Raw genomic sequence first — 16,668 nt, 5'->3', positions numbered from 1 at the left:
GTCAGACAGAGTTTACCACAGTGACCAGTGCAGTTGTTGTTAGTTAACTTTTATTTATTTTAATATAATATATCCGTTCTCTGCTATATCCGTTCTCTGCCTGAAAAAAAACGATACACAGCAGCAGCCAGTCACACAGTGTGACTCAGTCTGTGTGCACTCAGCTCAGCCCAGTGTGCTGCACATCAATGTATAAAAGGCAAAGCTTATAATAATTGTGGGGGAGACTGGGGAGCACTGCAGGTTGTTATAGCAGGAGCCCCCAGGAGTACATAATATTATATTAATTTAAAATTAAACAGTGCACACTTTTGCTGCAGGAGTGCCACTGCCAGTGTGACTAGTGGTGACCAGTGCCTGACCACCAGTATAGTAGTATATTGTTGTATGTATTGTATACTATCTCTTTATCAACCAGTCTATATTAGCAGCAGACACAGTACAGTGCGGTAGTTCACGGCTGTGGCTACCTCTGTGTCGGCAGTCGGAACTCGGCAGGCAGTCCGTCCATCCATAATTGTATTACAATATATACCACCTAACCGTGGTATTTTTTTTTCTTTCTTTATACCGTCGTCATAGTGTCATACTAGTTGTTACGAGTATACTACTATCTCTTTATCAACCAGTGTACAGTGCGGTAGTTCACGGCTGTGGCTACCTCTGTGTCGGCAGTCGGCAGGCAGTCCGTCCATCCATAATTGTATTATTATTATAATATATACCACCTAACCGTGGTTTTTTTTTCATTCTTTATACCGTCATAGTGTCATACTAGTTGTTACGAGTATACTACTATCTCTTTATCAACCAGTGTACAGTGCGGTAGTTCACGGCTGTGGCTACCTCTGTGTCGGCAGTCGGCAGGCAGTCCGTCCATCCATAATTGTATTATTATTATAATATATACCACCTAACCGTGGTTTTTTTTTCATTCTTTATACCGTCGTCATAGTGTCATACTAGTTGTTACGAGTATACTACTATCTCTTTATCAACCAGTGTACAGTGCGGTAGTTCACGGCTGTGGCTACCTCTGTGTCGGCAGTCGGCAGGCAGTCCGTCCATCCATAATTGTATTATTATTATAATATATACCACCTAACCGTGGTTTTTTTTTCATTCTTTATAACGTCGTCATAGTGTCATACTAGTTGTTACGAGTATACTACTATCTCTTTATCAACCAGTGTACAGTGCGGTAGTTCACGGCTGTGGCTACCTCTGTGTCGGCAGTCGGCAGGCAGTCCGTCCATCCATAATTGTATTATTATTATAATATATACCACCTAACTGTGGTATTTTTTTTTCTTTCTTTATACCGTCGTCATAGTGTCATACTAGTTGTTACGAGTATACTACTATCTCTTTATCAACCAGTGTACAGTGCGGTAGTTCACGGCTGTGGCTACCTCTGTGTCGGCAGTCGGCAGGCAGTCCGTCCATCCATAATTGTATTATTATTATAATATATACCACCTAACCGTGGTTTTTTTTTCATTCTTTATACCGTCGTCATAGTGTCATACTAGTTGTTACGAGTATACTACTATCTCTTTATCAACCAGTGTACAGTGCGGTAGTTCACGGCTGTGGCTACCTCTGTGTCGGCAGTCGGCAGGCAGTCCGTCCATCCATAATTGTATTATAATATATACCACCTAACCGTGGTTTTTTTTTCATTCTTTATACCGTCATAGTCAGTCATACTAGTTGTTACGAGTATACTACTATCTCTTTATCAACCAGTGTACAGTGCGGTAGTTCACGGCTGTGGCTACCTCTGTGTCGGCACTCGGCAGGCAGTCCGTCCATCCATAATTGTATTATAATATATACCACCTAACCGTGGTTTTTTTTTCATTCTTTATACCGTCATAGTGTCATACTAGTTGTTACGAGTATACTACTATCTCTTTATCAACCAGTGTACAGTGCGGTAGTTCACGGCTGTGGCTACCTCTGTGTCGGCAGTCGGCAGGCAGTCCGTCCATCCATAATTGTATTATAATATATACCACCTAACCGTGGTTTTTTTTTCATTCTTTATACCGTCATAGTCAGTCATACTAGTTGTTACGAGTATACTACTATCTCTTTATCAACCAGTGTACAGTGCGGTAGTTCACGGCTGTGGCTACCTCTGTGTCGGCAGTCGGCAGGCAGTCCGTCCATCCATAATTGTATTACAATATATACCACCTAACCGTGGTTTTTTTTTCATTCTTTATACCGTCATAGTCAGTCATACTAGTTGTTACGAGTATACTACTATCTCTTTATCAACCAGTGTACAGTGCGGTAGTTCACGGCTGTGGCTACCTCTGTGTCGGAACTCGGCAGGCAGTCCGTCCATCCATAATTGTATTATTATAATATATACCACCTAACCGTGGTTTTTTTTTCATTCTTTATACCGTCATAGTGTCATACTAGTTGTTACGAGTATACTACTATCTCTTTATCAACCAGTGTACAGTGCGGTAGTTCACGGCTGTGGCTACCTCTGTGTCGGCAGTCGGCAGGCAGTCCGTCCATCCATAATTGTATTATATACCACCTAACCGTGGTTTTTTTATACCACCTAACCGTGGCAGTCCGTCCATAATTGTATACTAGTATCCAATCCATCCATCTCCATTGTTTACCTGAGGTGCCTTTTAGTTCTGCCTATAAAATATGGAGAACAAAAAAGTTGAGGTTCCAAAATTAGGGAAAGATCAAGATCCACTTCCACCTCGTGCTGAAGCTGCTGCCACTAGTCATGGCCGAGACGATGAAATGCCAGCAACGTCGTCTGCCAAGGCCGATGCCCAATGTCATAGTACAGAGCATGTCAAATCCAAAACACCAAATATCAGAAAAAAAAGGACTCCAAAACCTAAAATAAAATTGTCGGAGGAGAAGCGTAAACTTGCCAATATGCCATTTACCACACGGAGTGGCAAGGAACGGCTGAGGCCCTGGCCTATGTTCATGGCTAGTGGTTCAGCTTCACATGAGGATGGAAGCACTCAGCCTCTCGCTAGAAAACTGAAAAGACTCAAGCTGGCAAAAGCACCGCAAAGAACTGTGCGTTCTTTGAAATCCCAAATCCACAAGGAGAGTCCAATTGTGTCATTTGCGATGCCTGACCTTCCCAACACTGGACGTGAAGAGCATGCGCCTTCCACTATTTGCATGCCCCCTGCAAGTGCTGGAAGGAGCACCCGCAGTCCAGTTCCTGATAGTCAGATTGAAGATGTCAGTGTTGAAGTACACCAGGATGAGGAGGATATGGGTGTTGCTGGCGCTGGGGAGGAAATTGACCAGAAGGATTCTGATGGTGAGGTGGTTTGTTTAAGTCAGGCACCCGGGGAGACACCTGTTGTCCGTGGGAGGAATATGGCCGTTGACATGCCAGGTGAAAATACCAAAAAAATCAGCTCTTCAGTGTGGAGGTATTTCACCAGAAATGCGGACAACAGGTGTCAAGCCGTGTGTTCCCTTTGTCAAGCTGTAATAAGTAGGGGTAAGGACGTTAACCACCTCGGAACATCCTCCCTTATACGTCACCTGCAGCGCATTCATAATAAGTCAGTGACAAGTTCAAAAACTTTGGGTGACAGCGGAAGCAGTCCACTGACCAGTAAATCCCTTCCTCTTGTAACCAAGCTCACGCAAACCACCCCACCAACTCCCTCAGTGTCAATTTCCTCCTTCCCCAGGAATGCCAATAGTCCTGCAGGCCATGTCACTGGCAAGTCTGACGAGTCCTCTCCTGCCTGGGATTCCTCCGATGCATCCTTGCGTGTAACGCCTACTGCTGCTGGCGCTGCTGTTGTTGCCGCTGGGAGTCGATGGTCATCCCAGAGGGGAAGTCGTAAGCCCACTTGTACTACTTCCAGTAAGCAATTGACTGTTCAACAGTCCTTTGCGAGGAAGATGAAATATCACAGCAGTCATCCTACTGCAAAGCGGATAACTGAGTCCTTGACAACTATGTTGGTGTTAGACGTGCGTCCGGTATCCGCCGTTAGTTCACAGGGAACTAGACAATTTATTGAGGCAGTGTGCCCCCGTTACCAAATACCATCTAGGTTCCACTTCTCTAGGCAGGCGATACCGAGAATGTACACGGACGTCAGAAAAAGACTCACCAGTGTCCTAAAAAATGCAGTTGTACCCAATGTCCACTTAACCACGGACATGTGGACAAGTGGAGCAGGGCAGGGTCAGGACTATATGACTGTGACAGCCCACTGGGTAGATGTATGGACTCCCGCCGCAAGAACAGCAGCGGCGGCACCAGTAGCAGCATCTCGCAAACGCCAACTCTTTCCTAGGCAGGCTACGCTTTGTATCACCGCTTTCCAGAATACGCACACAGCTGAAAACCTCTTACGGCAACTGAGGAAGATCATCGCGGAATGGCTTACCCCAATTGGACTCTCCTGTGGATTTGTGGCATCGGACAACGCCAGCAATATTGTGTGTGCATTAAATATGGGCAAATTCCAGCACGTCCCATGTTTTGCACATACCTTGAATTTGGTGGTGCAGAATTTTTTAAAAAACGACAGGGGCGTGCAAGAGATGCTGTCGGTGGCTAGAAAAATTGCGGGACACTTTCGGCGTACAGGCACCACGTACAGAAGACTGGAGCACCACCAAAAACTACTGAACCTGCCCTGCCATCATCTGAAGCAAGAAGTGGTAACGAGGTGGAATTCAACCCTCTATATGCTTCAGAGGTTGGAGGAGCAGCAAAAGGCCATTCAAGCCTATACAATTGAGCACGATATAGGAGATGGAATGCACCTGTCTCAAGTGCAGTGGAGAATGATTTCAACGTTGTGCAAGGTTCTGATGCCCTTTGAACTTGCCACACGTGAAGTCAGTTCAGACACTGCCAGCCTGAGTCAGGTCATTCCCCTCATCAGGCTTTTGCAGAAGAAGCTGGAGGCATTGAAGAAGGAGCTAACACGGAGCGATTCCGCTAGGCATGTGGGACTTGTGGATGCAGCCCTTAATTCGCTTAACAAGGATTCACGGGTGGTCAATCTGTTGAAATCAGAGCACTACATTTTGGCCACCGTGCTCGATCCTAGATTTAAAGCCTACCTTGGATCTCTCTTTCCGGCAGACACAGGTCTGCTGGGGTTGAAAGACCTGCTGGTGACAAAATTGTCAAGTCAAGCGGAACGCGACCTGTCAACATCTCCTCCTTCACATTCTCCCGCAACTGGGGGTGCGAGGAAAAGGCTCAGAATTCCGAGCCCACCCGCTGGCGGTGATGCAGGGCAGTCTGGAGCGACTGCTGATGCTGACATCTGGTCCGGACTGAAGGACCTGACAACGATTACGGACATGTCGTCTACTGTCACTGCATATGATTCTCTCAACATTGAAAGAATGGTGGAGGATTATATGAGTGACCGCATCCAAGTAGGCACGTCACACAGTCCGTACTTATACTGGCAGGAAAAAGAGGCAATTTGGAGGCCCTTGCACAAACTGGCTTTATTCTACCTAAGTTGCCCTCCCACAAGTGTGTACTCCGAAAGAGTGTTTAGTGCCGCCGCTCACCTTGTCAGCAATCGGCGTACGAGGTTACATCCAGAAAATGTGGAGAAGATGATGTTCATTAAAATGAATTATAATCAATTCCTCCGCGGAGACATTGACCAGCAGCAATTGCCTCCACAAAGTACACAGGGAGCTGAGATGGTGGATTCCAGTGGGGACGAATTGATAATCTGTGAGGAGGGGGATGTACACGGTGATATATCGGAGGGTGAAGATGAGGTGGACATCTTGCCTCTGTAGAGCCAGTTTGTGCAAGGAGAGATTAATTGCTTCTTTTTTGGGGGGGGTCCAAACCAACCCGTCATATCAGTCACAGTCGTGTGGCAGACCCTGTCACTGAAATGATGGGTTGGTTAAAGTGTGCATGTCCTGTTTTGTTTATACAACATAAGGGTGGGTGGGAGGGCCCAAGGATAATTCCATCTTGCACCTCTTTTTTCTTTTCTTTTTCTTTGCATCATGTGCTGATTGGGGAGGGTTTTTTGGAAGGGACATCCTGCGTGACACTGCAGTGCCACTCCTAGATGGGCCCGGTGTTTGTGTCGGCCACTAGGGTCGCTAATCTTACTCACACAGCTACCTCATTGCGCCTCTTTTTTTCTTTGCGTCATGTGCTGTTTGGGGAGGGTTTTTTGGAAGGGACATCCTGCGTGACACTGCAGTGCCACTCCTAGATGTGCCCGGTGTTTGTGTCGGCCACTAGGGTCGCTAATCTTACTCACACAGTCAGCTACCTCATTGCGCCTCTTTTTTTCTTTGCGTCATGTGCTGTTTGGGGAGGGTTTTTTGGAAGGGCCATCCTGCGTGACACTGCAGTGCCACTCCTAGATGGGCCCGGTGTTTGTGTCGGCCACTAGGGTCGCTAATCTTACTCACACAGCTACCTCATTGCGCCTCTTTTTTTCTTTGCGTCATGTGCTGTTTGGGGAGGGTTTTTTGGAAGGGACATCCTGCGTGACACTGCAGTGCCACTCCTAGATGGGCCCGGTGTTTGTGTCGGCAACTAGGGTCGCTTATCTTACTCACACAGCGACCTCGGTGCAAATTTTAGGACTAAAAATAATATTGTGAGGTGTGAGGTATTCAGAATAGACTGAAAATGAGTGTAAATTATGGTTTTTGAGGTTAATAATACTTTGGGATCAAAATGACCCCCAAATTCTATGATTTAAGCTGTTTTTTAGTGTTTTTGAAAAAAAACACCCGAATCCAAAACACACCCGAATCCGACAAAAATAATTCGGTGAGGTTTTGCCAAAACGCGTTCGAACCCAAAACACGGCCGCGGAACCGAACCCAAAACCAAAACACAAAACCCGAAAAATTTCAGGCGCTCATCTCTAATTAGAGTTAACACTCCCAGCCTGGCCTTGTTCATTGGTTAGTGTGGCTGTTAAAGGCCAGCTAGCTGAGTTCTCCAACGCCGGTGATATTATACTACTTTCCTGCCTGAACTATCCGCTTTGCCTGGTGTCTTAGTCCTAGCTCCAGTTCATGCCGAGAAGCCCGGTCTGTCAGTTCATGTTATCCAGCAACTCCTGTTCTTGTTCCAGGACTACCTAGCTAAGTATTATGGACTTTCACTGTGTCCTGTGGATTCTCTAGTATTCATTACTTGTGTTACATGTTACTATGAACTTCCTTTATGCCTGCATGCTGTTCTGCTTTATTGTACAAGTCCTGCAATCTGAGTTCCGTGGATTATATTACTCTGGTTCCTTGTTCAACTACTTCATTACTAGAGATGTGCACCGGAAATTTTTTGTGTTTTGTGTTTTGGTTTTGGATTCGGTTCCGCGGCCGTGTTTTGGATTCAGATGCATTTTGCCAAAACCTCCCTGAAATTTTTTTGTCGGATTCGGGTGTGTTTTGGATTTGGGTGTTTTTTTTTACAAAAAAACCCTCAAAAACAGCTTAAATCATAGAATTTAGGGGTCATTTTGATCCCATAGTATTATTAACCTCAATAACCATAATTTCCACTCATTTTCAGTCTATTCTGAACACCTCACACCTCACAATATTATTTTTAGTCCAAAAATTTGCACTGAGGTCGATGGATGGCTAAGCTAAGCAACACAAGTGGCCGACACAAACACCTGGCCCATCTAGGAGTGACACTGCAGTGTCAGGCAGGATGGCACTTCAAAAAAATAGTCCCCAAACAGCACATGATGCAAAGAAAAAAAGAGGCGCAATGAGGTAGCTGTGTGATTAAGCTAAGCGACCCAAGTGGCCGACACAAACACCTGGCCCATCTAGGAGTGGCACTGCAGTTTTCTAGCGAGAGGATGAGTGCTTCCATCCTCATGTGAAGCTGAACCACTAGCCATGAACATAGGCCAGGGCCTCAGCCGTTCCTTGCCACTCCGTGTCGTAAATGGCATATTGGCAAGTTTACGCTTCTCATCAGACGCTTTCAATTTAGATTTTTGGGTCATTTTACTGAACTTTTGTTTTTTGGATTTTACATGCTCTCTACTATGACATTGGGCATCGGCCTTGGCAGACGACGTTGATGGCATTTCATCGTCTCGGCCATGACTAGTGGCAGCAGCTTCAGCACGAGGTGGAAGTGGATCTTGATCTTTCCCTATTTTAACCTCCACATTTTTGTTCTCCATTTTTTAATGTGTGGAATTATATGCCAGTATCAATAGCAATGGCCTACTACTATATATACTGCGCACAACTGAAATGCACCACAGGTATGGATGGATAGTATACTTGACGACACAGAGGTAGGTAGAGCAGTGGCCTTCCGTACCGTACTGCTATATATACTGGTGGTCACTGTCAGCAAACTGCAAAACTAAAATGCACCACAGGTATAGAATCTAGATGGATAGTATACTTGATGACACAGAGGTAGGTAGAGCAGTGGCCTTCCGTACCGTACTGCTATATAAACTGGTGGTCACTGTCAGCAAAACTGTGCACTGTACTCCTCCTATATAATACTGCTGGTCCCCAGTCCCCACAATAAAGCAGTGTGAGCACAGATATATGCAGCACACTGAGCACAGATATGGAGTGTTTTTCAGGCAGACAACGTATACTGGTGGTCACTGGTCAGCAAAACTCTGTACTGTACTCCTCCTATATAATACTGCTGGTCCCCAGTCCCCACAATAAAGCAGTGTGAGCACAGATATATGCAGCACACTGAGCACAGATATGGAGTGTTTTTCAGGCAGACAACGTATACTGGTGGTCACTGTCAGCAAAACTCTGCTCTGTACTCCTCCTATATAATACTGCTGGTCCCCAGTCCCCACAATAAAGCAGTGTGAGCACAGATATATGCAGCACACTGAGCACAGATATGGAGTGTTTTTCAGGCAGACAACGCATACTGGTGGTCACTGTCAGCAAAACTCTGCACTGTACTCCTCCTATATAATATACTGGTGGTCCCCAGTCCCCACAATAAAGCAGTGTGAGCACAGATATATGCAGCACACTGAGCACAGATATGGAGTGTTTTTCAGGCAGACAACGTATACTGGTGGTCACTGTTAGCAAAACTCTGCACTGTACTCCTCCTATATACAGCTGCTCCCCAGTCCCCACAATAAAGCAGTGTGAGCACAGATATATGCAGCACACTGAGCACAGATATGGAGTGTTTTTCAGGCAGACAACGTATACTGGTGGTCACTGTCAGCAAAACTCTGCACTGTACTCCTCCTATATACAGCTGCTCCCCAGTCCCCACAATAAAGCAGTGTGAGCACAGATATATGCAGCACACTGAGCACAGATATGGAGTGTTTTTCAGGCAGACAACGTATACTGGTGGTCACTGTCAGCAAAACTCTGCACTGTACTCCTCCTATATACAGCTGCGCCCCAGTCCCCACAATAAAGCAGTGTGAGCACAGATATATGCAGCATACTGAGCACAGATATGGAGTGTTTTTCAGGCAGACAACGTATACTGATGGTCACTGTCAGCAAAACTCTGCACTGTACTCCTCCTATATAATACTGCTGGTGGTCCCCAGTCCCCACAATAAAGCAGTGTGAGCACAGATTTATGCAGCACACTGAGCACAGATATGGAGTGTTTTTCAGGCAGACAACGTATACTGGTGGTCACTGTCAGCAAAACTCTGCACTGTACTCCTCCTATATAATACAGCTGCTCCCCAGTCCCCACAATAAAGCAGTGTGAGCACAGATATATGCAGCACACTGAGCACAGATATGGAGTGTTTTTCAGGCAGACAACGTATACTGGTGGTCACTGTCAGCAAAACTCTGCACTAGACTCCTCCTATATAATACAGCTGTTCCCCAGTCCCCACAAATAAGCAATAAGCACAAATATTTGCATCATACTTGCCTACCTGACCCTCTCCATGAGGGAGAAAATACTCTGTTCCTGGACTTGCCTTGTAATGTATGATTGTCATCACCTGTGGTGAAACACCTTTCTTATCAATTAACTAGCTCACCACAGGTGATGGCAATCATACACTACCAGGAAAGTCCAGGAACAGAGCATTTTCTCCCTCATTGAGAGGGTCAGGTAGGCAAGTATGATTTGCATCAACATTAATAAACGGAGAGGACGCCAGCCACGTCCTCTCCCTAACATTTCCAATGCACGAGTGAAAATGGCGGCGACGCGCAGCTGCTTATATAGAATCCGAATCTCGCGAGAATCCGACAGCGGGATGATGACGTTCGGGTTAACCGAGCCATATGGGAGAATCCGAGTATGCCTCGGACCCGTGTAAAATGGGTGAAGTTCGGGGGGGTTCGGTTTCCGAGGAACCGAACCCGCTCATCACTACTCATTACTCTGCTGCAAGTCTCAGTCTGAAAAACCATTTACTCTCTGCTCATATTGTACCCTGGATGGTTACTGTGATTCCTCTGCCATACCTTATTATACCACTGCTATAATAAAGTACTTAGTATTCCTGCACTTCTGTGGACATTCGTTACCTGCAACAGTGATTGTGATATATTCTAGTCCTGTATTCAAGTCCTGGCTCTTAGCTGTGTTATATTACTCACCTGCTGTCCATAATCATTGTAAAGTGTGGTGCTGCACATTCCAGTATTAAAGGGAAAGTCCATAGTCTACTAAACTTTAATTCTGCTACAACGTGCTCAAGTTATTACAGTATTCCCCAGTCAAGTCTGGTTAACCATTTCTATGTCACTCTGCATCTGCCTGCACCTCCAGTAGTAATCCTCTCCTTGTAATTCACCTGCCAAACATTAGAGGCAGGTGAATTGTAACATGATCACCGGCCCCAAAATACACACTACTGGAGTAGTATGCTCAGAATGGAGTAGTATGCTCAGAATGGACCCTGTCGTGTCAAGTTCAGTCCAGATCTCAGCCGGTCAGATTCATGTTGCAGATCCAGTTCCGGGTCTTCTGAGCAAGCTGCAGAACTTTGAGAGCATACAGACACTGCTTTTACCAGCCTTTTTAGGAATGTCTTCTCGTGTGGATCTGCTGCAGCAGCAGAGTATTCCAACCTCTCAAAGTGTCCTGGAGGCAGTTAATCCTTGCCATAATCAGCCTGGTGAGGACAATTTTGTTGGTACATTTTCTTGCAACTGTTCCAGGTCCTATCAGTCCCACGGTGGAGTGAATCCTGAGCGACTAAGTATTTTGTTCGTGAAAATTGAGCAGTTACAAACATTTTTTACTGGTATAACTCAATTGATACCAGAAATTTTTGGGAGTTTTCTGGACATTTTCAAAGCTTACTCTCAGGCTTCTGAGACCAATGTGACTACAGACTCTTGCTCCCCCACTACTGAAATTTCCTCATCAGGCTGGAGTGAAGGGAGATTTCGGTGTTACCTGCGACCCAGGCTCTCAGAAGCCGAACGCCAGCGGCGTATGGAGAATGGTCTCTGTCTCTATTGTGGGAGTGCTGAACACCTGATTAAAGACTGTTCATTATGCAAGTCCAGAAATTGTGATAAACTTCAGCCTTCCAGGGTTCAAGCTGATAAATCACTCAATGTTCTCCCAGACCCTATTACTCCCAAAATGGTTGCCCAAAAGAAAACTCTTATTTACAATTGGAGTCCTGTGACGAGGGGCTCAGAACTTAAATTTGGGAACCAGCAGGAGACTATTAAGTCTCTTTTCAGCAGTTAGGTGTTCACCGCCTGTGCCCCAGGAGGGGTCTTGAGTGGCTGTGCCCCAGGAGGGGTCTTGAGTGGCTGTGTCCCAGGAGGGGACTCAAGTGGCTGTGCCCCAGGAGGGGACTCGAGTGGCTGTGCCCCAGGAGGGGACTCGCATGCCAAAGCCCCAGGAGGGGTCCCCACTGCCCTTGCCTCACAGCATGAGGACCCGTCTGCCCTTGCCTCATGGCATGAGGACCCGTCTGCCCTTGCCTCACGGCATAAGGACCCGTCTGCCCTTGCCTCACGGCATGAGGACCCGTCTGCCCTTGCCTCACGGCATGAGGACCCTGTTTTCCCTTGCCTCACGGCATGAGGACCCTGTTTTCCCTTCCATCGAGCAAGTGAGGACTGCCATGTCAACGGTCAGTCCAAATGTTGTCTTGTCTTTCAGGGTCACTCAGTCATCCAAGTCTGCCTTGCCAGAGGTCCGTGAGGTGTCTGCCTTGCCAGAGGTCCGTGAGGTGTCTGCCTTGCCAGAGGTCCGTGAGGTGTCTGCCTTGCCAGAGGTCCGTGAGGTGTCTGCCTTGCCAGAGGTCCGTGAGGTGTCTGCCCTGCCAGAGGTCCGTGAGGTGCCTGCCCTGCCCCAGGAGGGGGCTCTGCCTGCCCTGCCCCAGGAGGGGGCTCTGCCTGTCCAGCCCCAGGAGGGGGCTCTGCCTGTCCAGATTCCAGAAAGGGTAGTCTGATTCAAGTTCTAGTGTTAAACATTGTGCCTCAGAGTTGATTTCCAGTGTGAACACAGCTTTCTCAGACTGTATCCAAAATGCCTCCAAACACTATCATGTCGCATCTGTTAGCTTTAGCTCCAAGAAAGATCTCCATTGTAATACTTCAGGGAATATTGTCTTTGAGGGAGATCTTGCTCAATTCCGTGCCCTGGCTCGTCAGTATCTCATATACATTGAATCAGACTCGTCAATCAGCATCACTCCTGCCAATGCAGTTAATTATTTCCTCAGATCCTTCAGAGAGGAAGCTTTGGACTGGGCCAAGCCCTTCATCAAGTCCAAAAATCTATTGCTCACTGATCTTCCAGCCTTCATTAAAGCGGTACAACAAATATTCACCCCAAAATCAGACTGTCCAAAGTTAGCTATAGACTCAAATTCTGTTGTTTCTATTTCCAGTCAAAGTCTGCCTGTTCCGGTCCATAAAGTTAATTTAACTGTTCCTGTTAATGAGTCTCCATGTCTTGCTGATCCTAAAGAGAAATTTCCTGCCCTACCGGTTCCTGGGAAGAACCTTAAGTTTCGTAAGTCTCAAGTAGGGGCTTCATGTCCTGTTGGTCATGAGAAAGTTCTTCCTTCTGTCAAGCCTAAAAAGAAAGTCCAGTCTGTTGGTCCAGCTAAAGACCCAGACCCTATTATCTTTAATGGGAGGTTGGAGCAATATCGAGATCTGTTACTTCAAGTTCAGGAATTGGGTCCATGCCTTTCCTCTGATGCTGAGATAATTCTATTCTTGGGCATGGCCTTCAAGAGGGAGGCTCTGGAATGGCTTAAATCACTCATCTCTTCCAACAATCCTGTTCTTCAAGACTTGAAAGCCTTCAGTAATGCTGTTTACTAAAAGATTTAGTGGTCCTGAAATAGATTTTTCTGAATGTTCTGTGAGTCCTGCCTTGTCCACGAAAGAACCTTCTATTACTGAAGTCGGATCACGTTTGGGGAACCAGCGCACGAATGAATCTTCATCTCACAAAAACTGCAGCCTTCCTAAATCTTCTCCAAAGCAACAAACCAAGTACATAACTTCTGGCTGTATGTCCATCTCCTCTCCATACAATTGGTCTTCTGAAAATTCCTGTCATTGGAACCCGTCAAGTTTTTATCTTCTGCTAAGAAGGCTGTGGTTTTGCCTTGTGACGTTGACTCCAATTCAGATTATGACTCTGTAGCTGAAGAAGCTCTGTTACTGGAGTCGCCTGTAAACTATGACAATGTCTTTATGCTTCCAGTGGTAAAACCAAAACGGTGCCGTAAGAAGAAGCATCGTCGGAGATCTTGAATTTATGATTTATCTCTAAGACTTTTTGTTTCCCTTAGTCCTGTTTGGGTGTCCGGAGTCCACCCTGAAGGGGGGGATACTGTTAGGATTCTGTTCAGTTTGTATCTGGTGTCAGCTGATCCATCTGTGTGTTCTGTTCCTCTGGCTCTGTGTACATGCAGCTCAGCAGGTGCACAGGGTTTGTAATTAGAGTTAACACTCCCAGCCTGGCCTTGTTCATTGGTTAGTGTGGCTGTTAAAGGCCAGCTAGCTGAGTTCTCTGACGCCGGTGATATTATACTACTTTCCTGCCTGAACTATCCGCTTTGCCTGGTGTCTTAGTCCTAGCTCTAGTTCATGCCGAGAAGCCCGGTCTGTCAGTTCATGTTATCCAGCAACTCCTGTTCTTGTTCCAGGACTACCTAGCTAAGTATTATGGACTTTCACGGTGCCCTGTGGATTCTCTAGTATTCATTACTTGTGTTACATGTTACTATGAACTTCCTCTATGCCTGCATGCTGTTCTGCTTTATTGTACAAGTCCTGCAATCTGAGTTCCGTGGATTATATTACTCTGGTTCCTTGTTCAACTACCTCATTACTCTGCTGCAAGTCTCAGTCTGAAAAACCATTTACTCTCTGCTCATATTGTACCCTGGATGGTTACTGTGATTCCTCTGCCATACCTTATTATACCACTGCTATAATAAAGTACTTAGTATTCCTGCACTTCTGTGGACATTCATTACCTGCAACAGTGATTGTGATACATTTTAGTCCTGTATTCAAGTCCAGGCTCTTAGCTGTGTTATATTACTCACCTGCTGTCCATAATCAGTGTAAAGTGTGGAGCTGCACATTCCAGTATTAAAGGGAGAGTCCATAGTCTGCTAAACTTTAATTCTGCTACAACATGTTCAAGTTATTACAGTATTCCCCAGTCAAGTCTGGTTAACCATTTCTATGTCACTCTGCATCTGCCTGCACCTCCAGTAGTAATCCTCTCCTTGTAATTCACCTGCCAAACATTAGAGGCAGATTAATTGTAACACCTTTGTTTGGATAAAAATACCTGCAGTACCTGGTATTCTCTGGTGATCTCCCACCCAGGTACTGACCTGGCCCACAGTGCTTGGCTTCCAAGATCAGATGAGGTTGGGCATACTCGGTGTGGATTGACCGCAGGTAAATATATCACACCTAATGACACTGGGAACCATATATTGTCAGATCTAAAAGGTCTGTGAGAACTCCCAACTTTCATATGAAATTGCTGGGTTGCTCTTAAATCAAATTACCTGCGGTACCTGGTATTCTCTGGTGGTCTTCCCAACCAGGTACTGATCTGGCCCACAGTGCTTGGCTTCCAAGATCAGATGAGGTTGGGCATACTCAGTGTGGTTTGACCGCAGGTAGGTAAATCGCACCTGATGCTACTAGGAACCGTATATAGGAACCATAGATACTGGGAACCATATATAGTCTGATCTGACAACTCTGTGGGAACTCCCAAAGTTTGTGAGGAGTACTGAGTGCTTATGAAAAAAGTGAAAGCAAAAATTGATTTTGATGATAGTGTGACATTGCTGCAAAGAAGGATTTGTAAAAGAGAATCAGGTCTGGGTTTCACACCACTTCTGCTTTTTGATAATCTGCCTGAGCATCGAATGAATAAATGAGAGGGTGGTGAGAGACGACACTGAAACGGAAGAAAGATAGAGGAACACTTCTACTGTCCTGTTTTGTAACAAAATGGTTCTCTGTTAACATATTGCATTGCAGAGCCACCAAGGTTGTTTAAACAGGATGAGAGGGATTGGCAGAAATCCCATGTAAATGGGAATGTTTATAGAGATTTTCTGTTTATATACTGAGATACTGGTTTACTGATTATTTGTGTTAAATCACATAGTGCTCTGCAACTGCTATATACAGTCAGAAAAGCAATGAAACCCTTTGAGTTAGCAGTGTGTTTGTTATCACTATCAAAACAAAGTAGCACTTGTAATGTAAAGTAGCACTTGTATTTGTGGGAGAGGTAGTTGGATAAGAATATAACAAAATATCTTATGCGTATACAGATATAAAACCTAATAAGGACTGAACCTATTTAGAACCATAAGTGGATCATTGATATAAATGATTAATGATGTATGCTGGACACTGATGCGGCTTTTGGTAAACATAACATATTACCATAAATACCTGTTTGGCAGTGAGAGAATACATTTCCATACACTTCATAAATCAAAAAGTCACAGGATAAATTGCTTGGAGAGGTAGAGCCAAACAGAGTGTCAGGTAGAACGGGTCCGACAAAAAGCCGAAAATTACCATACAACCTACTAATAGGCTCGTGAGTGTCCGTAACGGAGGGTGAGCCCAGCGATGAGGCGCCGGTGTCCGCGGTCCGACTGACCGGAAGTTCGGAACACCGGAACTGGAAGTGACGCGCGTTTCGCTCGGGAGAGCTTGTTCACTGGTTGCTTGATATATGGCCATATGTTGGTTTATGTTAGAGCTATAGCTATAATGATATCAATTCAAATATCAATTGCATAGATAGAGTGATCCTGTGCAGACTCAATCAACCTCTCTTCTGCTTTTACATGTACTCTAGCTCACAAATGCTGCACAGCATAAATTTGATAGTACAATTCAGATTTCAGTTGGGCACACCTTTTCCAAATCTAAATCTCTCAGCGCATTTTACATCTGGAGAGTGCTCTGCCAGGAGTAGGAATCTAGTGGCATCCTGTGAAGAAATTCATCAAGGGATAGTCACATAGTCACTTATTTGGTAGCATATGGCCGCATCGCATCTTCCCACGCAGTCCAGAATATACAATCGCATCTCAATGATGCGACCGCCTCTGCCTTATTAACTGGCAAAGGTGTTTGTGGGGTGGTCAGGGGCAGCAACGTGGTTGTGCGGAGGCGGTGCATCGGAAA

At 45.6% G+C, this 16,668-nt stretch overlaps 2 pseudogenes; both read right to left on the bottom strand.

The window, feature by feature from the left end:
- Nucleotides 1-14,785: 14,785 nt before the first annotated feature.
- On the bottom strand, nt 14,786-14,903 carry LOC134937775 (5S ribosomal RNA; annotated as a pseudogene).
- Nucleotides 14,904-15,011: 108 nt separating this feature from the next.
- LOC134937783 (5S ribosomal RNA) lies at nt 15,012-15,130 on the bottom strand (annotated as a pseudogene).
- Between the last annotated feature and the right edge of the window lie 1,538 nt (nt 15,131-16,668).

Source organism: Pseudophryne corroboree, chromosome 6, assembly GCF_028390025.1.
Source record: "Pseudophryne corroboree isolate aPseCor3 chromosome 6, aPseCor3.hap2, whole genome shotgun sequence".
NCBI lineage: Eukaryota > Metazoa > Chordata > Amphibia > Anura > Myobatrachidae > Pseudophryne > Pseudophryne corroboree.
Note: the sequence above shows the minus strand (reverse complement) of the source record. Positions and strands in the feature narration are given on the sequence as shown.